A 22,437-nucleotide genomic window follows, 5' to 3' on the forward strand; every position below is an offset into this window, starting at 1 on the left:
CAAAAGGACCCAGAATAAACTTAGAGGATGAGTTCATCACTCAAAGATGGCTGGAACCAAGAAGCAAAGCAGTGGAGAAACACTAGACTTTAATCCCCTTATATGTTGTTAGATCCTATAGCAGTTACATTTTCATGCTCTGCATACAATCCAAAACAAATTGTCTGCTTACAATTAAAATCCTGCTGAGTTTCCAACAGTTCAGCCCCCAGGGAGCTATTTGAACACCATGTCTTATCCACAATGACGCAATTCTACTTTTAAGGGACAATTAAGGGGTTTCCTTGTAAGTTAGGCCAAACTTTCTCCAACATACATGAAGGAAGTGCCTGGAAAAGAAAACATTTGAGGCTTGTTTTCATACTGTCACTTAAGAATAACAATTTCCAAAAAGAACTAAATTTTCTTTTTATCAAATTTGGATGGCTTGTGCTTTATAGCTGTTTGCAGGCTTTGGTAGAACAGAACAAAGTCCCTTAGGAAACTTAATGTAACAGTAACCAAATGTCCTTGTTAAGCAGCCATTTATGGGTCTATTAAATCTGATCTGAACTGTGATATTTTGTGGTAAATCTTTTCTCCAACACAAATTGCTCAATATGGACTTCCTAAGGCATCTACCCTGAGAGACAACTTCAACATCATCCCAGAAAAGGCAAATGTGTTTACATCTTCTTGGGCAATGCTTCCAGAAGGGTGGGGGTAGGGGATTGAAAAAAGAACATTTTCTTTGCCTTATTTGCTTAAGAAGACTTAAAAATAATTTTAGAGATGGTTCAGTCTAAGTGCTTTCATGTTACAGATGAGATGGGGGACCAATAACTATTGCATTAACTATTTTGTGTAGACTAGGCACTGTCTTAAAGCCTGGGGATGCAGAGATAAAGAAGATATTTTCTCTGCCCTCAAGGTGCTCACTGTCCAGTGGGGGAAGAGAGATCAGTAAGTAGAGCAGTGAGTGCTGGGCAACCAGGGAGGCCCCATAAACTAGGGCTGGCAGCTAGGGGGCGGGGAGGCAAACAATCTTCATTTTTAAAGTGCATTGTCAGGTTCTCTGCAGGAACCAGAATACATTCCTATGGTCTAAAGAGAGAGACTGTAATGAAGGACTAATAAAGGCAAAGTTAAGAAAGTAAACAATGGATTTTGAGGTACCCTGAGAATATTAATGGTGAGAAACCATTGTGTCCCTTAAAGCCAAAGGGGCCAGGGAAGAAATACTGTATATAAGCCAGTAAGCATGGAGAGGCACCTTTTCAGCAAGAGCTGCAGAGGGTCACATAGAGGGTCACAGCTGCTGCCAGAAAAAAGGCACCAAAGCAAGGAGGGAGCAGCAAAGAAACATCTCATCCTCTCTCCGCTCTGGTTTTCCTATTTTCCATTGGTGCTTCCCATTGGCTGAACTCAACTGGAAACCAGATTGCAAATGTGATGTAACCTGACTAGGTCAGCCTCCCAAAACATAGAGCTGGGCAAAAACCCCAGAAAGAATGGATGTGGGAGAGAGGGCAAATGGAGATTAACCAGCACATCTGGCATTTATAATTTTTTAAGGGGCCTAAGTACACATGCACACACAAGCATGTACATTTGCACACACACACACGCACACACACACACACCCCTCATTCATTTGGCAAATACTCATCAAGTATCATTGGCCCTTGTTATCCATAGGGGTTTGGTTCCATGACCTCTCAGATACCAAAATCTGCAGATGCTCAAGTCCCTGATATAAAATGATGTAGTATTTGCATGTAACCTATGCACATCCTTCCATATACATTAAATCATCTCTAGATTAGTTATAATACAAGCTTTAATAAAAGTTCTCCTCTGTGTCTTTGCTTGTGCTAATTCCTCTGCCTAGAATTCCCTCTTTTACCATTTATTTAAGAAAAAGACTTGATAGCAGCTGTAGAGACTGCATATGAAGAGTGCCGGGCAAGATAAGAGGATGGCCAGGAAGCAGTAGTGGAAGTTGGAGGGGAATGGGGAAGAAAATCAACAGGAACAGAGCTCAGAATGAAAAGCAAGTGCCAAAGCAGTGACAGCAATTTCAAGATGGAATCTGTGAAACAAAAAGTTTACAGGAGCAAGTTAGTTTTAAATCTCCGTATCTAGCCGCCTTCAGCATTGTTTTGTGCTTGCCTTAAAGCTGCAAGTCTGAGTGGTTATTTCCTAATTAAAATGATTTGTTCTTTCCATTAGCATTCAGTAACACCTGAACACAGTTTGTTTCATTTAATAATCTGCCAGGGCCTCCATAGGTTGCTGATTAAAGTATAAACTATTTGGAAATAACTTTTGTGACATATCAAGAAACTTCAAACAGTATTCTTTAATCTCAGAATTTCACTAAAAATAAGATTAATAGCTAACACAACTCAGTGCGTAGTCAATACAGGCAATTATTTTAAGTGCTTTACAGGTAGTAGAACAGTTAAACTTCATTAACTCTGTGAGGTAGGTACTATTATTGTCCCAGTTTACTGATGAGGAAAAAAGCAAGGAAAGTAGAGTTGACATGTCATGCCTACACTTGCACAGCTAGCATTTTGCAGTGCTAGAATTTAAGCCCATACAGTCTAACTTCAGAGTTGGCTCACTTAATACCATACTACACTGCCTTTCCATGTATGTAGGCAGATACATGGGTTAAGATCTATACAGAAAGGTAGGCATTACCATAGTCTTTATCCTGGGAAATATTTGTATACTTCTAAAAGTATAATTTACTTACAGCAATGTGCACAAACCTTAAGTGTTTAGCTCAATAAATTTAAAGTGTTTAGCTCAATACATCTTTAAATATAAATATACCCATGTAACCACCACCCACATCAAGCTATAGGACCTTTCCAGTACTCCATATGCCTTCTTCTTGTCAATAGTCCATACCTAGAAGTAATCACTATCTAATTTTCATAAACATAGATTAATTTTGCCTTTTCAAGAACTTAATATAAAGAAAATCATATAGTAGGTCTTCTCTTGTGACTAATTCTTTCATCAAGCTTAATGTTTGTAAGCCTCATCCATTTTTGGTGTATAACAATAGCTTGTTCTTTTATATTATTGTGTTATATTATATTGTATCAATTGGTCATTCATCATATGAATCTATCATAGTTTGCTTACTCATCCTCCTGCTGGACACTCATGTTGTTTTTAGTATGAAGCCATTATGAATAAAGTTGCTAAATATTTTTGTACATGTCTTTAATGAATATGTAATTTTATTTTTTGTAAGTAAATACCAGATTTGGAATTGCTGTATCTGAAAAACAGTTTTCCATAATGCTGGAACCAATTTACAATGACATCACTAATTTATAAGAGGAGTTCCAGTTACTCCACATCTTTGACAGTACTTGATATTGTCAGGCTTATTAATTTTAGCCATTCTGGTGGGTTTGTAATGGTTTTTAATTGTGGTTTTATATTGAATTTCTCATGAAATTGAACACCTTTCCATCTGCTTGACTATTTGAATAGCCTCTTTTTTCCACTATCTGTTAGATAATTTTGCCTTTGTAAAATTGGGTTGTGTTTTTGTTATTTAATTTTGGAAGTTCTTTACACATTCTGAGTATGATGATCTGTTGGATATATGTATTGTAAATAATGCCAACCTGGGTCTCTGGGTTGCTTCTCTAGCCTCTGTTTGCACCTTTAACTCTGTGCCTTGCCTATTTGCTTTTTGACAAACAGAAATTTCCAACATTAATAAAATCAATTTTATAATTTTTTTCTTTTAGGGTAAATTCTTTTTGTGTCTTATTTAATACATTTTACCTATGTCAAAGCCAGGAAGATATTCTTCTCTGTTTTCAACTAGAAGCTTGATTGCTTTAGACAACACATTTTGGTTCTACTTCAAATTAATCTTTGTGCATGGCCTGAAGTAGAGATCAAGCTTCCTTTATTTTCCACACTGATATTCAATATAAATTCAATATAAATGTAAACTGAGTGTCAATGTAGAAAATAAGGAAAACTTGCATTATTTATTGAAAAGATGGTCTTTTTCATACTGAATTGCAAAGCTTTAAGTCAAATGACCCTATGGGTGGGGATCTATTTCTGGACTCTATAATCTATTTTATTTTTCTGTTTTTCTAACTTAATACCAATACTGCACTGTCTTAATTACTGTAGCTTTATAATAAGTCTTGAAATCTGTTAAGTATTCCAATTTTGTTCTTTTTTAAAAAGATTGCTTTGATGGACACATTTTTTATGTCCAATAATAAAGAAATGACTACATAAATTATAGTACCTCCATGGAAATGCAATAGTATGCATCCGAATTCATAAAATTTTGAATGATGCAGAAAAACACAAGAAATAATACTGAGTGAAGAAAAAAGAACATCAGCTTGCAAAACCTGTATGACCTCCATTATGTGCATGAAAAATATATAAAAAGATGAAAGTTAAATATGCCAGAATGTCAACTGTGGCTCTCTTTTCAAAGTAAAGTTATAAATATCCATTTCTGCCATTTTCTTATAGATCTTGGATCCATTCACCACTTGCCGTGATCTTCTTTGTATTGCAAGGGGCGGAACCCTGCAAACTATTTTTCTCATGCATTCTTCCTCTCTGTCAATCCATGAAGATTGGCCAACAGAAGGCACTAGAAAAGAGATTGGGAATGGGAGGAAGGAAGAAGACAGAGTATTTTTCTACCTTTCTTTGCTTACTCAGGCAGCATGTCCAGACTGTGTCTTCTCAATGGTTTCATCTCCCTCTATGTGGCTTTGGTAGCTTCTTAGTGAGCATACCACTTCTTTCTTTCATCCTGTCACCCTTAAGGGTGACAGTGGATCTCTGGGTTGCTTCTGTATTTCATGTTTGCACCTTTAGCTCTCCTAAGGCATATGGTATTAGTTCCTTAAATTATATTTCCTCTGTTGAATTATTTGGAGTGATTCTATTTTTCTTAACTGGACTTTGACCTAGTAATTACTATTTTATAAATTGTATTTTCCTACATTTTAAAAAAGTTGTGCAATAATGTGTGAATAGCTATTATAATCTCTCTCATATATATGTATATAGATGACTATTATAATCTCTGTATATATTTTTCTTCCAGTTTTTACCATGCTAGAAGAGGGAATCAAGCATTTGGAAGATTTAACTAACAAGTATTTAGTATCTTCCCTAGGCTAGACAACTCTATCAATGAATTGGCCACATATGATTGTGCTAGGTGCTGTAGATACAAAACATTGGACTGAGTTGCTATAAAAACTAATTTCTGATCTGGATTCTTTGTCTCTAATTTCTATGACCAAAAAAAAAAAAAAAAAAAAAAAAAAAAAAGCAGAAATTGGACATTATGTCACAGAGGAAAGGAAGCATAAAATAAATACTTTTTATTTTTAGCAGAAAGGATAGACGACATTTGGTTTGTGCCCCAGAATCAGGTAGAATGGGAAGGCTCGCAATGTTGACTCCTGGGGAGGAATTTAGACATAAAAGTTCTTTCTGGAAAATAATCAGAGAGAGAGAGAAAAAATTAATTCAGGGTGTTTTTGTCATCGATTGAGCTATTATTTTAAGGTATGGAGAGAGTACCCTTTCTTCCCACTGCATTTTAGTACCATTCCTGTCAACATAAACCCCACAAAGATCAGAGGCAGAGGAAAAAGTATGTCTGTTTTTATTTGTTTGTCTTTCAGAAGCCAAGGGGAGAATAAATAAAAACTGCAGACCAAGAGAATAAAAGGCTATGGAAAGTAAGCAGTGTCCAGGCTGATTGTGTCCTTGGGGATGCAGTCCAGTTGGGCCTTTGTACCCTCCATGTCACACATCTTTGGAATGACCTTAGGACTGAGTTTCTTGCTTTCAAAAGCAGTTGCTCTGGGAGACAGCATGGTGACCTCTGAAAAACTTGGGACTTGGATTCAGAGTGTCTGAGTCTTGGTCCAGGCTTTCACCCAAAAATGTGGGGTGGCCTGAGCATGTTATTTATGCTGTGAGTTTCAGTTTCCACATCTCCAAAGTTGGGGGCAATAATATTCACCTGACAGAGGTGGTCTGTGAATTAAATCTTCTGCCTTTTATGTTTCAATAGTTTCTTACTTTCTTGCAGAGAGAGCCCATGTCCCTTGGTCTGACATATGAGGCCTTCAACTGACCCCACTCTCTTCTCATTCCACTCTGCTCTGAGTGTCCCATGATCAGCTATACCTAAGAACTTGCATTATTCTTCCAGTGTTTTCTCACAACCCTCATTCCTTTACACAAATAACTCCCTCTTCATGTAACACCCCCTTCTACATTATCTGGCTAACAAACTTCTCTTCCCTGAAAACTCAGCTCTTCTTTAGTAAGTCTTCCCTTGTTCCATAGGCCTAATTAATTGTGGCTTCTTTGCCAATCCATTTCATCTTTGTAAACCTCCAATTTAGCAAGTATAATTATTTATGCATCTATCTTTCCTAGAGAATACAGAGTTCCCGTATTATAAATCTTTGTTTCCCCAGTGAGTAATGTCCCCATAACAAGTGATGAGTAAATGCAGGTCGAGTAAATACATACAATGTCAGGACTTTGGAGGCAAAATATTTCTGATGAAATGTCAGAGAGAAGCAGAAAGGCCAAAAATGAGGTCTAGATTCTGATGCTGGCTCTCATCTCAACAAGTCATCCTTTCTGGACCTTGGTTTTCTCATCTTAAAGGAAAAGGATAGCACCAGATGTTCTCTAAGACTCCTGTCAACTCAAGTATCTTCTAATTGTTCTGCTTTTGTGAAACAGCAGAGATTCTACTTTTTTGGCTAAGGGATCTACATCTGAAGGCAGTTAGAAATAACCACAAAGTAGGGTACAAGACAGAAATAGACTCTAGTATAGTGGAAAGGATGTTAGATTAGACTAGAAAATCCAGGTTTAAGTTTTGTCTCTACTGCTTCCTAACAACTATATGATTTTGCTCAGATAAATTATTTCTTTTCTGGGAACTTTATTTTTCTCATTTGCAACATGGGAAGAATAAATCTGTAGCAAAGGGCTTGTCAGGATTAAATTGGTAGTACATACTATAATTCTGTCTACCCAAAACAGAGAATTGCTATTTTGATTGCTATCACTCTCACCAATTTTGAGTTTTGAATGATCTACCTAGAAAACCAGAGGGACTTTTTGAGAGTTTCTTAAAAAGAGATCATTGATGTTCAATTACTGGCCAGGAATTCACACTCTAAATTTTGCAGTCAAAGTCTTTACAGTGTTCACTCTGCTAACTGCTTGATTCCACGGTTACAGTCCTCAATCACTCCAGCTTTGAAGTTAGGCATGAATTAGACCGTCTTCAGTTTCTACATTGGGATGAAAATTATTCAGTGGTGAATTGTCTCATAAACTGTGGTCAAATGTACCATCAAACAACACAATAGACAATGTAAGCAGTATAATAATTTCTCAGTGATGCTGGGATGGAGTGCGAGGGCTCCCAGGCCTCAGAGAAGTTGATACATATCTGCTCAAATAAAGCACTGTTTTCTTCTTGATCTCATCGAGAATAACCTCAGATGTCAATTGTGTATCTCTATGTCTGTGTATTTATATATACTAGCTTATGACTCATATAATCCAGGCAACAAAAAATATAAAGTATTTCACAATGTTTTTATGATGAGAGTTTAGAAGTATATGGCATTCTCAGCTCCCTCTTAGAATCCATCTATTGACCCACAGCTGAACTTCCTGGATGACATGACAATACAGATGAGAGAAGCAGCCGCTCAATTGTCTACATGTACCCTTAGTACCACTCATCCCTCCTGTCCCTATTAAAAATACTGAGAAGCAGCAAGCTCATGGTCTGAAAGTCTCAGGCATCACTCTAAAATTCTTGCTGAGACCATAGAATTGTAAGGCAGCCGGTAGGGTTCTGGAGTGAACCCCAGGCCCAGAGAGAAGCTGGACTCTGAGGAAAGTGGCCACTCAACTGCCTCCCCCATCTCCTGTCCAACATATTCTTCCAGAGAAGTGGGAGAGGGCACAGGGAAAAGAAAAAGGTGTGAGAGTCATTTCACAGTTTGTCAAGATAAGAATTCGTGCACGTAGGCCAGGCATGGTGGCCTATAATCCCAGGACTTTGGGAGGCAAAGGCTGGCAGATCACTTGAGGTCAGGAGTTCAAGACTACCCTGGCCAACATGGTGAAACCCCATCTCTACTAAAAATACAAAAAATTAGCCAGGCGTGGTGGCAAGTGCCTGTAATCCCAGCTACTCAGGAGGCTGAGGAAGGAGAATCGCTTGAACCTGGGAGGCGGAGGTTGCAGTGAGCCAAGATCACACTACTGCGCTCCAGCCTAGGTGACAGAGCAAGACTCCATCTTGAAAAAAAAAAAAAACCAATTTGTGCACCTACTCTTTTTAGCATAATAGCATTGGCTTTATCGTCTACTCATTTCAATGGGTACTTGGCAAATACTGCTTTCTGTTAGTGATTGTGTTTTTCTATACAAAATATGAGTAGTGTAGTATGATGGTGAAGAGCTCAGACTCTGAGATGAGAGAATTTGGGGCCAAATGCTGGCTCTGCCATTTATCAACTACGTGACTTTGGGCAAGTTATAAACGCTTATTGGTCTCAGTTTTTTATGTCTGTAAAGGGAGATAATCTTTTCTCCTACCTTGTAATTGTTATAAATAAAGTTTTCAGTGCCACAAAAGAAATAGCACTCGAATATTCAATTTTCCTTTGTTCTTCTCAGCAAGGCAATTTACTTCTGTAGAAGGGTGCACCTTCACAGATGGAGCAATGGTGAGTGCACACCTGGACAAGGGAGGGGAAGCGGTTCTTATTCCTGACGCACGTGGCTAACATAAGGATGCTAAGATGACTAATGAGATATTACCTATAAGGCACTGAGAATAGGACTCAGCACCTGGGAAAACTGGCTACCATAAGCAGAAAACTGAAACTGGACCCCTTCCTTACACTTTATATAAAAATTAACTCAAGATGGATTAAAGACTTAAATGTAAAACCTCAAACCATAAAACCCTAGAAGAAAATCTAGGCAATACCATTCAGGACATAGGCATGGACAAAGATTTTATGATGAAATCACCAAAAGCAATAGCAACAAAAGCTAAAGTTGACAAATGGGTTCTAATTAAACTAAAGAACTTCTGCACAGCAAAATAAACTATCATCAGAGTGAACAGGAAACCTACAGAATGGGAGAAAATTTTTGCAACCTACCTATCTGACAAAGGTCTAATATCCAGAATTTACAAGGAACTTAAACAAATTTACAAGAAAAAAACAAACAACCCAATCAAAAAGTGGACAAAGGACATGAAGAGATACTTCTCAAAAGAAGACATTTATGTGGCCAACAAACATATGAAGAAAAGCTCAACATCACTGATCATTAAAGAAATGCAAATCAAAACCACAATGAAATACCATCTCATGCCAGTTAGAATGGTGATTATTAAAAAGTTAAGAAATAACAGATGCTGGCAAGGCTGTGAAGAAACACTTTTTTTCTGTTTTTTCCTTATATTTACCTAATATTGACTAAAAATTTAGAGAACAAATACTGACAGATCAGCAAATCTGTAGTCATAATGGGAAATTTAAAATCATATCTCTCAGAGATGAGACACACAATATTAGGTAAATATAGGAACACTTTTACACTGTTGGTGGAAATATAAATTAGTTCAACCATTGTGGAAGACAGTGTAGTGATTCCTCAGGGATCTGGAACCAGAATTACCATTTGATCCAGCAATCCCATTATTAAGTATATATGTAAAGGAATATAAATCATTCTACTATAAAGACACATGCACACGTATGTTTATTGCAGCACTATTTATAATAGCAAAGACATGGAACCAACCCAAAAGCCCATCAATGATAGACTGGATAAAGAAAACGTGGTACATATACATCATCAAATACTATGCAGCCATAAAAATGAATGAGATCATGTTTCTTTGCAGGAACATGGATGAAGCTGGGAGCCATCATCCTTAGCAAACTATCACAGGAACAGAAAACCAAACACCACATGTCCTCACTCATAAGTGGGAGCTGGACAATGAGAACACATGGGCACAGGGAGGGGAACAACACACACCGGGGCCTGTCATGGGGGGCAAGAGGTGGGAGAGCATCAGGACAAATAGCTAATACATGCAGGGCTTAATACCTAGATGACGGGTTGGTAGGTGCAGCAAACCACCATGGCATATGTTTACCTATGTAACAAACCTGCATGTTCTGCACATGTATCCCAAACTTTAGGTGAAAAAAAAAAGAAAAAGAAAAGAAAAAATAGTTCTCAGTACCTAGATTTTTTCAGTGCATGTCAGCTGCTTATTATTCTACCTTGTGAGCTGCTTAAGGGCAAAGACTATGAATTCATTCATTCAACAAGCAATTACCAAGCATGTCCTATGTGCCAGGCACTGGATTTATAGAGACGGTTAGCACACTAGTACCTGATAACAGAGTCTAGTGGAGATCAATAGGTACATTTCTACAAATATGGGCATGAGTCCTATGTGAGGTATATAGAAGATAATAAGGGACCTCAGTGTTATAATGATTAATTTTGCCCAAGAGAGCCAAGAAGAATTCAACCTTGAAGTTGGAAAGGAATATACCAGATTCAAAAGGCATAGAGAGCTTTCTAGGGGAAGTGCATGTTAGATACCAATATCTATATATAGGAATATAGGAATATATATACCTATATATATTCAAGATTGAACATATGTATACATATGGAAGATTGTTAAATCATCTCTGAGAGATATGATTTTAAATTTCCCATTATGACTACAGATTTGCTGATCTGTCAGTATTTGTTCTCTAAATTTTTAGTCAATATTAGGTAAATATAAGTTTATGATTGTTGTATCTTCCTGGAGGAGGTTCTTTTCATTATTACCTAGTATTTTTTATTTCTACTAATGTTCTTTTCTTAATTTGTTTTTGGTCAAATACTAATATTGTTACCAGCTTTATTTGATTCATATGTTACATCTTGTTTCATACAATTTAGTTTCAATCTTTGGGTCACTTTGTTTTGAATATGTCCCTTTCATGAAGTGTATAGCCAAATGACCTAAAAATCTAATGTGATCATCTCTAGCTTTTAATAAAAGAATTTAATTCATTTACCGTTATTTTGATTACTACTTTTTTGGGTATATTTTTACCGTTTTATTTTGTGTTTCTTTTTTCTTCTTACTAATGAATATCATTTGATGGTTCTTAAAACTTTTAAGTCTTTATAGGTAACAAATACACTTCTTATTTTGTGAACATGAATATGGTTTTATTTTTCCTACCGCTTTTTATGGGTCTGAACTGTATTTCTCCCTGACCCCCAAATTTATATGTTGAAGCTCTAATGCCCAGTACCTTACAATGTGACTGTTTAGAGATAGAGCCTGTAAAGGGAGTGATTAAGTTAAAATGAGGCTGTTTGTGTAGGCCCAAATCCAATATGACCAGTTCCCTTTTAAGAAAAGGGAAATTGGACACATAAAGAGACACCAGGGATGTCCATACATAGGGAAAAGACTATATGAGGGCACAGTGAGAAGACAACCATTTGCAGGCCAAGAAGAGAGGCCTTGGGAGAAACCCAAACTGCCAACACCTTGATCCTGGACTTCTAACCTGAAAGACTGTAAGAAAATAAATTTCTGTTGTTTAAGCCAGTTGGTCTGTGATATTTTGTTATAGCAGCCCTAGCAAACTCATACACTCTTGAATGACAGTAATGTAGGGTGTAGAAGTCTAAGTCAAATATTTTCCTCTCAAACACTTTGAAGATGTCTGTTTTCTTCTGGCAGAGATTGCTGCTCATGAATTACTTGCTGTCAGATTCACTGTCATTCTGTGGTAGGTAATTTGTCCATTTTCTATAGTAGGTTTGAAGATATTCTTTGTATCCATGATGTTGTGCACTTTTTATGTCAGTATAGTTTTATTTTTATTTATCTTTTGGCCCTCTTGTGTTTTCAGTCTCAGTCCAGTGGTCTATTTTCTATGCTGAAAAATTTTCATTCATTGTCTTTTCAAATACTGCTTTTCCACCCTTCTCTAGAAGTGAGCCAATCATAGTTAGCTTGGCTCAAGTCCTAGTTGCACAGCTGTTCTGCTCCCTGCTGGAGCTTTATAGAAACTCCAACCCTGGGCAACAGGTGGTGTAACATTAAGCCTCCTTTTGTGGATAGGAGAGTCCTCCCCTAGATGCTCAGTTTTAGTGCATGCCAGTCAGTCTGGTTCCCTGCCACATTTGGTTCTCAATGCCCCAGAAATTCAACTGCCAGCTGTCTTGGATAGTTAGGTGAAGAGCCTTGTGGAACACACCTTTGGCTCCCTGATTACTGCTATGTGTTTTCTTTTATTTATAGATCACAGAGATGCTTATCTTTCTTTCTTTTAACTGTGATTTTCAGAAACTTTTTATTTTAAAATAATGTTGGACTTACAAAAGAGTTTCAGAGATAGTATAGAAACTTCCCATATACGTTTCACACAACTTATCCTAATGTTAACATCTTATATAACACAGTTAGGTTTTTAATTTTTTGCTTTTTTGTACTGCATATTTGACACTCAAAGGCAATGGAAGCATGAATGCACTGAGCCACCTTGACCAAAAGCTCTAAACCAGAAATGTTCCCATTGATTAGCCGTTTAATCATCCATCCATTCATTCAACAAGAATGTCTTCAGCTTATGATGTTAGCACTGTCCTAGGCACAAGGAACATGGCAGTAAACAGACCAGGCAAATATTTCTGTCCCTGTGTTGTCAAAATGCTAGTGTTAGAGATAGACATAAAGAATATAAAAATGGTAAAATCTATAGTGTATTAAATAGAGGTAGATACTTAGGAGAAAAGGAAACCATGGGGGAGAGGATAAGAAGTGTTAGGGGATAGTGGGGGATTGTTTGCGGTATTCAGTCTGAGCCTGGGAAGGCCTCTTTGAGAAGGACAATTGAATGAATACCTAGAGAGGTGTGGGCGTGAGCTGTACAAATATCAGGGGAAAACAGTCCTCTAAGTAACCATGAGAACTAGGCATTATAACCACAAGGAAACAGGTTTAGAGGAATTAAGAAACTTGTTTCTGCATACAGCCAATAAATGGAAGAACTGTGATTTGAATCCAGGTCTTCCTGACCCCAGAGCTTGTGCTGTTATCTGGGTAGCTAAGCATAGATTTACAAAAAGTCATGTATATCCCTTCAAAGGGTGCATTCTGGTCCTTTTACTCACGTAACAGTACAAATCCATGGTGTTCTCATAAACCTTTCAAGAAAACCCTAGAAATCTATTTACAGAGTACTTGAGGTTTTTCAACAAGTTGTTTTTGTTGAACTAGCTGAGCATCATAAAATATGACTTTGACCTTTCCAGCCAGTGGTCCAGGAGCTGGAGTGGTCATGGCCAGTCTGGAAGGTGGCCAGTGCCTCTGTGTAGGGGAGCTCATTTGTCAGCTCCCACACCAATAGGAAAGCTAATAATTCTTCTCTAGAGTGTTTGTTCTTATTTTGCTACCTTTGAGCACTCATATCATCCACTTTTCTTCAAAATATATCATGGAAAAGAGCCTTTATGAGTAAGCCCTACTGATTCTTACAAAACAGAGAGACAACCAGTTTATGTTAGAATGGGTTTGGACTACAGGGGATTTTAAAGGACAGCACATATGATTTGTTCTTTAGAAGCCATGTAACAATATTAACCTGTGCCCAAGAGGAGGTCTCATGGGGTCGTTTTAGTGTTTGTAAGACTCTCCTGAAGTGTTTAAACATAGATTCCTGAGCCCGACCTTCAGGAATGGGATTCAAGTCATCAAGGATGATAAGGCATCTGCCTATTCAGCACTTATCCCTCCCACAAGTGACCTTCTTTTTGGTTCAGAAGGTCAAATGCAGATTCCTCCTGAAGAAATTAATGGCCTCTCCAGGATAGACCCCAGCCTACCTCACCAAAGATTTATTAATTTTGTCACTGTCATCTCTCCTCCATGCTCCTTGTTCCTTACTCCTTCCCTTCATCATCCCATGTGTATACGTCCTGACCATGGCACACTAGTTCCTATTTCCTTGAACTTTTCCACTCATATAGTTTTGTTCCAGTGAGTTGAGTTCCTTGCCTGAAAAGCTTTTTCTCTCATCCTTGCATGTCAAGTTCCCACTCCTTGTTCAAGACTCCATTCACCCTATAAGCCTTCCTAATCTTTCAGCTAAAATTAATTCTTCCCTTTTTGTGTTTCCATAGTTTGGGGGAAAAAAGGAGGAGGAGGAGAGAAAAGAGGAGGACGAAGAGGAGAGAAGGAGGATAGGGAGAAAGAAGAAGAAAATGAAGAGAAAAAGGAGGTGGGGAGGGGAGGAAAGATGAGGAGAAAGAGGAAAGAGAAGAAAGTGAAAAAGAGATACTGCTATGGTGGATCTTAACATGGCTTGCCCTCAATTGGTCCAAATGGGTGACTTTTATCCTTCTATCCTTCAGAGGCATAGCTTTTTTTTTTTTTTTAGAAGAATATATTCACTAAATCTTTGTTAACTCAAGAGGAGAATTGTTAGCAATTAGCACGTTAATAGTGTGAAATAAGTGGAGTTCTAACTAAGTGCTAAAAATTATTGGTCTCCTATGCAGATGAAATGGCCCTGCTATATCCTTGCCTATATACTTGTATGCTTGGCTCAGAAATTCCTCTTTTGATTCTTTTTCACATTTCAACTTTTACCCTAAGCTTTAGCTCGGATCTAATTGGAATTCTTGAAAGTCACTTGGAGTTGGGCTCTGCATTCTTGCTGAGGCTGTGTAGTACACCAGGGTGAAGAGTAATAAGCATAGAGCCTGGGCATAGTGGCTCACACCTGTAATCCTAGCACTTTGGGAGGTCGAGGTGGGAAGATCACTTGAGGCCAGGAATACAAGGCCAGCCTGGGCAACATAGAGAGACCCTGTCTCTTCAAAAGTTAATAAAAATTAGCTGAGCATGGTGGGGCACACCTGTAGTCCTAGATACTCAGGAGGCTGAGGCCAGAAGATAGCTTGAGCCCAGGAGTTCAAGGCTGCAGTGAGCTATTATTGGCACTGCACTCCCGAGTAAAAACATGTCTCTTTAAAATAATAATAATAATAAACATAGACTCTAGAGCCAATAATTCTACCCATTGCCAAATTGCAAAACATGTCTTTTAGCAAAACCAGTCTACCTTAGAAAATAAGTGTGTTTCCTCTCCATTTCTTAAAACGTGGATAACACTTCCCTCGGAGGCTTTTATAAGAATTAAATGAGAAGATATATGAAGGACATTAACACAAAGACTAATTCAGAGTTAGTGCAAAATAAAAGGGATAATTATGATTCTGATTCCTAATGATGATTCCTTCTCCAAAGGCACTGTCAGAAAAGAGCTGTTCTCAGTGGGCCCATTTTCAGCCCCTGTACTTACACCACGTGAGCAAAAGCAGCCCTGCAGTTGCTCACGCCTCTTTATGGTATTTAACCTTCTCTGATTGACTTGATTCAAAGTGATTACCTCCTTCTGCTCCTGGTTCCTTTCTTTCCCAACTCAGTGAGGGCATTCTGGCTTTGGTGCTGCCTCTTCCCAACTCTGTAGAGAGCAGCTCCTGGAAGAATGAAGCTGGATGTGAGTCCTCCAAGAAAGCACAACAATGGCATTCTACACATTAATTTTAACTTTGCATTTGGAAATAATTTCAGACTTACAAAGAAGACTTTCCTGTCTACCTTTTTATCCAAATTCGCCAAATGTTAATTTCTTTTTCACATACCCATTGTATAATAATTAAATTTAGGAAAAGAACATTGATGCAATATTAGTATCTAATCTATGGCCCTAATTCAAATTTCTTCAGTTGTTCCACAAATATCCTTTTCTTCTGGTTCAGCGTCCAATTCAGTATCACACAATATATTTCATTGTGATGTCTCCTTGATCACCTTTAATCTGGTACATTTCCTGATTTGACTTGATATATAATGTATGACTTAATACTTTTGAGGAGAACTGACCATTTTGTAGATTGTTCGTCAGTTAGTCTGATGTTTCCTCATAATTAAATTCCGGTTTTGCATTTTTAGCAAGAATATGATGAAATGATGTTGTGTCCTTCTAAATGCATTATATCAGAAGGCACATAGTGTCCATTCGTCCCCTTACTGGTGATGTTAACTATGATCCCTTCCTCAAGGTGCTGTCAAAGTGGAGATATTGTGGACCTATGTGAAGATTCTGTTTCTCATCATTTTTTTTTTGTTGTTCACTAATTTTAGTATCTATTGAAGATGCTTGCCTGAAACAATAATTACTTTCTGGTTGCCAAATGGTGATTTCTATTTTCCTCATTTCCTTCCTAAACGCTTCTTAGTTAGGATTCTACTCTAACAAAGAGATTTTCCTTCTCATTTTTCATTCATTGAAATGTTTATTCATTTATATCAGTATGAACTCATAGATACTTACTTTAGTGTCTGATTATAATTTTTATATTCACGATTTTGTGGCTAACATTACCCTAGATGTGGCCATTGAAAATCCTTTCAAGCTGGCCACTGAATCCTTTTGAAATGTTCTTACATTATTCGCTTGTTTTTCCTTCTGAAAATTACGTGGAAGCTGTGGCAGATCAGGAAAATAAAGCCTTTCTGACCCATCCCAGTGAATTTAAGCAACTCTGTTGGTCGCCCTGCCCTTTCAATGACTATAATTTAGCTGTGCCAACATGCTATTATATGTAACCTATACATAGGTGTTATCCAAATGGTGCTTGTGTGTATATTTGTTTCTTCAATAATTGCTATGTGATCTATCATTATTTCCTCTCTATTGGTAGTTTCCTTGAAAAATTTTCAAACCCAACAACGCAATTCCCCATGGCCTCTTGAGCTCTAAAACACGCTTTTTCTGCATTGTTCTGGCACTGGATTCTATTTAATTAACATTTGATTTTGCATTGCAAGACCCTGATATACATTAAAAGGTCACCACCCAGTCGTTTATCTTTTAAAGTAACTAGACTGGTTATTTTTTTAAAGTTCCATCAGGTTAAAATGGTTAGCAATTTTTCTCCTTGCAGTGTCCCTTCAGCCTGGACCAGACGGATAATAGATCAGTGTAGGTTCAGATGCATTACAACATTAGTCATCAATTAGGTTTAAACCAGCACTGTAATATATCATTTATCTTGCCTGCCACGGCTCTTTTGAACATTTAATTTTTTAAGGCCTCTTAGGGTTTTTTTTTCTTTCTTTCTAACTGGCCTCCTGCCTCTCTCCTTTGTCTCCGACACAGCCATGTCCTTAAGGAACAATAAAAATTAGATTTGTTTGACCTACTCTCAGGGTTCGTTTCAGCGAGATGGATTTTAATAGCTTTGACTGGTTGGGCAGACAGCTTTTATGTAATATTCCAGACATTTACGCACTGTCTTTTGCTGAGCCCTGAGCAGGTGTGTACGTGAGAGGATGTGTCTGTGTGCCACTAAAGAGCTCCTTACTATTCCTTTCACATCAAATAATCCTCTGGGAAACTGCTTACTCCTAGATATGATGGGCATCTCATTAAGTGCTCAAGTCATTGGCATGTCTTTCTCCTCCTAATAACTTTGTTTTAATCTCCTACATTCAGCACTTATTGCACTGTTAATGTGAAAGGGATGCCCTTTGCTCAATGAGGTCTTTCTGAGTTGACTTGGGTTGTGATGGGTTCTTCCTGTTTTTTTTTTCAGGTGGCTGACAACACCTTCTACATGAATATTCTGATTCAGCATTTCTCATTGCAAGGTGGATTGAGGTCATAGGGAGAGCAAGGGCTTCTTAGCCACTTTCCCCATGGCTTGAATGGTAATTCTGTCTTTATCAAATGAGCTGCGGTCTGACTTCAAGCTGGTGACCTCCCCTTCCTGTGTCTCAGTGTCCACCATACTAGAATAATGATAATACTTCTCTTGCAATGTAGTCACCAGTTTTCTGCAAAAGTATGGAAGTCTCTGGAGTGCCTGACACAATAGCAGGGATTTTTTTTTTTTAAGCAACTCTAAATTCAGGTTTGTTGTTGTTGTTGTTGTTGTTGTTGTTGTTGTTGTCATCGTTGTTGTTGTTGCTGTTGCTTTGCAAGGAGTGTATAATAATATTCATTCCACAAAAATTTACTGAATATCTACTTGGTTCTTGGTACTCTTGTAGACAGGAATAGCATCAAAACAAAGATTTTGGCCCGCATGAAGGTTAAATTCTTGAGGGATAAATCAATAGTAGATAAAGTAGGTAAGTAAAATATTGGTATGTTAGATAGTGCTAAGCACTAGGGAGAAAAAGATAGAGTAGGTTGTTGAAATGGTTAAATAAGATAATATATACAATGTTCCTAGATGGCGTCTGGCAATAATCAGTAGTCAATTAATAACACTTATTTTTATCAATCATTCATTCATTATTTCACATTTATTCAACATCTGTTGAAATTATACTTTGGGCTAGGCACAGATGCTGTGATTCTTGTGTCTTTTGGAACTTTGAAGAATACAGTTCTGCTCCCCTCTCCTCCCCTTCCTCCTCTTCCCTTCCCTTCCTCTTCCTTTCTTTCCTTTCTTTTCTTTCTTTCTTTCTTTCTTTCTTTCTTTCTTTCTTTCTTTCTTTCTTTCTTTCTTTCTTTCTTTCTTTCTCTTTCTCTTTTTTCTTTCTTTTTCTCTCTTTTCTTTCTTTTTCTCTCCTTTCTTTCTTCTTTCTTTCTCTTTCTCTTTTTTCTTTTTCTCTCTTTTCTTTCTTTTTCTCTTCTTTCTCTTTCTTTCTTTCTCTTTTTTCTTTCTTTTTCTCTCTTTTCTTTCTTTTTCTCTCCTTTCTTTCTTCTTTCTTTCTCTTTCTCTTTTTTCTTTTTCTCTCTTTTCTTTCTTTTCTCTTCTTTCTTTCTTTCTCTTTCTTTCTTTCTCTCTCTCTTTCTTTCCTTCCTTCCTTCCTTCCTTCCTTCCTTCCTTCCTTCCTTCCTTCCTTCTTTCTCTCATTGTATTCCCACTTTCTACCAGCACTTTGCTAAGTTGCTAGGATAAAGAGATGAACAGAGTGGTAGGTTCCTGTCTGCAAGTTATTCGTAGTCGATGGAATCTCAGCTATGACAGAAGCCAAAGAATCATGGAGACAAGAGGATAATTCAATACGGAATAGAAGGAGATTGAATTTAAGAAAGGCAGGGTGGGAGAAAGGACATCAGTTTGAGAGATCTAGCTTCTGCAGGCTACTGGCAAAACACACTTGCAATTTCCTGATGCTGATGGTAATGTCTGTCAATGACTCAGGCTGCTATATGACCTCCTCTCATTCCTCAGCTATTTCTTTGAAGCCGCTTCAAGATCCAATAACTGGGTAAAAGCAGGCCTTGCATGTAGGGAGACTCAAACCAAGTGGCTTTACTGTTAGAGAGGTCTTCAGACTTCTGTTGGAAGAACAGCTGTAAGCTACTAGCTGACTTGAAATTTCTTGTGTTGGGAAAAAGATTCAATGGGGAAAATGAGTAAAATTAGCTGAGATGTTTCCATATTTTAACATATTGAGATGACCAAATTTTGATTTTGACCCTACCAAGAATTTGTTGTTTGATTGTGTGCTCTGAAAAAGGTAGTGGTTGAATTAAATAAACTTCTGGCTCTGAAAATAATTCTACAGAATTAGTTAATCACTCTATACTCATTCATATAGTTGCTAACCTAACCATCCATTTACTTATTATTTTATTCTTATTTATGTATTTTTATTCATCTGTGTTTTTGAGCATCTTCTTTCTGCGAGGCATTGTGCTGTATGCTGAGTTACAATACAGTGTGGTTCTAGTAACCAAAAACTGAGCACTCTGAACTGTAGTTTTTGGAGATTATTTAAATTCTCTTTGATTTTACTAGAAGACATTTAAAAATAACAACAACATCAATCCTTCCTCAGCTTTACTATACAGCATAGTAGCCCTGTGAATGAGACAGGACAAGTACAATTCCCTTTTGTTCCCATTCCACAGAAAAGGAAATCAAGGCACTGAGAAATCTAGTGGGAATAGCGTGTACTGGCCTGGGTACTAGTAATACAAGGTGAACAAGGACAGTGACCAACCATTTCAGTTTGCCAAAGACTGTCCCAGTTTTAAAACTGAAAGCACAACATGCTAGAAGATAAACCAGGGCAGTCGGTCACTCAAGAATCCCTGTAAAATTGTTCCCACATTACAGAACACTAAGTGTCATGACAGGTACATGAATAAAATCAGAAGACATTTGTTTCATGAAGAAACTGGTGATGAGATAAAAACATTGTATTATGATGTTACAATGGCCAATTTAGACCCCTTCCCTTTACTCTCTGAGTGCTAAATGGCAAGTTCAAGGAGCACAGGCTATTCTTGGAAGGATATATTACTTTGGACATTTCTGGACTATAGTTTTACTTTAGGTAAGGTAGTGGGGGAAAGGGGAGACAAAATTATCTGAATGCTATGAATAAATCACTTTGCATCCCATACAACTCTACACTTCTTGGAGCAGATGGCTCCCTGCCTCTGGTTGCTTTTTAAAACATAGCATTATATTACATCTGCTCTTTTTTAAAAAACCAACAACACAGAACTAATAACCAGACCAATTCATCAAATGAAGAGGGTAGTGGACTGGGGGTCAGAAAAAGCTCAGGGTTTTTAAAAAATTTGAAACCTTAGGAAAGTTCATTTCTCTCCTGGGGTCTCAGCATTTCCACCTGGAAAGAGGCACAGCCATGCCTGCCTCAACACATTCCCCAACCCCTTGCAAAATGGCCTGAACTCTAGGAAGGAAGACCCAAATGACCATCACTTCATGTGGAGAGTATTCTGTTTTGATTAACAAATAATCCTGGCTGTAGTATTAAACATGTATGACCTTAGATTACTTAGCCTTTCTGGATTTCACTTTACTCATCTACAAATTGGGAGCCTGTAAACCAACAAAGTATTGTTATAAGGATTAGTGATAACATAAGCAAAGCTCACTGCACAGTACAAGACCCTGGGTAAGATAAATAAGATGTCTGGAGACCTTAGTTTTGGCTCCAAGATTGTCTCTGACTTCATAAGACAATTATTCCATGAAAATTATATTCGCATTGATGAATCAAACACTTTCTGGAGCAAATATGATTGATTCAGTTTGTATTTTTGATTGAATTCCTGTACAGCACAGTTAGCCATTTCTGATCTTTCCCATTTTAATTTTACTATAATAAAATATTTCTTTATAAATTATGAAGGAAATATTCTATGAATCCATCAGTATTTTTTACATGACGAACTGAGTATAGCTTCTGTCACTTCAGGTTTTCTTTTGTGAACATTAATTCCATAAAATTCAGTTTCAAAATCTATTCTTGTTTAGGAAGAGTTGATATTTTTGTTAATTTGTAGTCAGTAACATATTCTACTATATGTGGTTTTCATCCATTATATTTTGCATCAAATATTTCTACCCATAGTGTTCATTAAGGATCCAAAAGTCATTAAACATAAGACTGAGAAGTAGCATGTGTGCTTTTTTAAAGCGAAGGATAGAGAGCATTACTACAGCAAGGAAGAAGTATGACATGAGTCAGAGTCAAAGTGGTGGGATCAAAACATCCTTCTTCATTCCCAATCTCTCCCTTACTCTCCTTCACCCTGGACTGGGCTTTTGACATTGGCATTCTCCTGATCCCCAACTGAGCTGGCTGTACTCTTTGCACAGCATTATTGAAGAGAATAGAGACATTAAAGGGCTTTGCATCCTTGTTGCTTTCTCTGTTGTCCTTCATGCTCAGAGACAGCCTCTTTTTGCTTTTTACTAGCTCATTCCAGCAGAGCTTGCACCTGAGTTTGCAAGAACCTTGTTTTGGCAAAAAAAAAAACCCCTTATTTTGAACACAAATTTGTGGTGAGGAGTAAAAGACACAGTGTTGACAAAGAATCTCGCATAATGTCTGACATGGTGGCCCTTAATCTACAGGAATTTGTTCTTCTATCCTTGCCCCTGGGCTTGTTCTTTTCTCAGGGAGACAAGGAGGCCCAATGGAAGAGGCATGGGCTTCAGAATCAGACTGATCTGGGTTAAAATCTGAATTTTCCCATTTTTTAGCTGTTACTGGATGAGTTATTTCATTTATCTGAGCTTTAGTTTTGTTAGTAATAAAATGGGAGAAAAATATTTTTTATATATGAGCATTGTTGCAAAAGATAAATGGCAATACATGTAAAACATCCACTCAGGAACTGGGAATACATAGTCCCTGCTCACATACGGTGTAGGGAGGGACTCAGACATCAGCAAATAATAATCAAATTAATAAATTATAATAATCATGATGGCGACAATGAAAGGGGTGCTCTAAGGGCAAATAAGAAAATC

At 37.5% G+C, this 22,437-nt stretch overlaps 1 long non-coding RNA gene across 1 annotated transcript in view; it reads left to right on the forward strand.

Moving 5' to 3' along the window:
* Positions 1–17,934, forward strand: part of LOC139362054 (uncharacterized) — a 55,225-nt gene extending 37,291 nt beyond the window's left edge. Inside the window, exon 3 of the long non-coding RNA XR_011620340.1 lies at positions 17,779–17,934. This is a non-coding gene — a long non-coding RNA (uncharacterized lncRNA). The remainder of the gene's footprint in view (positions 1–17,778) is intronic.
* The last annotated feature ends 4,503 nt before the right edge of the window (positions 17,935–22,437 follow it).

Source organism: Macaca nemestrina, chromosome 1 (assembly GCF_043159975.1).
Source record: "Macaca nemestrina isolate mMacNem1 chromosome 1, mMacNem.hap1, whole genome shotgun sequence".
Taxonomy (NCBI): domain Eukaryota; kingdom Metazoa; phylum Chordata; class Mammalia; order Primates; family Cercopithecidae; genus Macaca; species Macaca nemestrina.